The following is a 335-nucleotide window of genomic DNA, read 5'->3' on the forward strand; positions in this document are numbered from 1 at the left end:
AACTGCGCGATCTTCCGAGTGCCCTCTCTCTCCCTCCCCGCGTTCGCCTTCTCCTGGGCGAAATAGACAGCCCTTCCGCCGGCCGTTGTATGAGAAGAGATCAAAACACCCGGCCTTTCCTCTTCTGCAAGCTACCCAAGGTCAGGAATTAACTTTGATGTAACTGAAGGACTACCACTACGAAATACGAATGACTTTACCGTAGCAAATTTTTGTTTTTGTAGGTTTATGAACATTTGCTAGTGTTTAACCATCTGCGTCATATTATTTTGAAAGAAAAAATCACATTATCTTTTATAAATTTAAATTCCGCCCCGAATGACTTATTCATAGTT

The sequence above is a fragment of the Zingiber officinale genome, chromosome 8B, assembly GCF_018446385.1.
Source record: "Zingiber officinale cultivar Zhangliang chromosome 8B, Zo_v1.1, whole genome shotgun sequence".
Classification (NCBI taxonomy): Eukaryota; Viridiplantae; Streptophyta; class Magnoliopsida; order Zingiberales; family Zingiberaceae; genus Zingiber; species Zingiber officinale.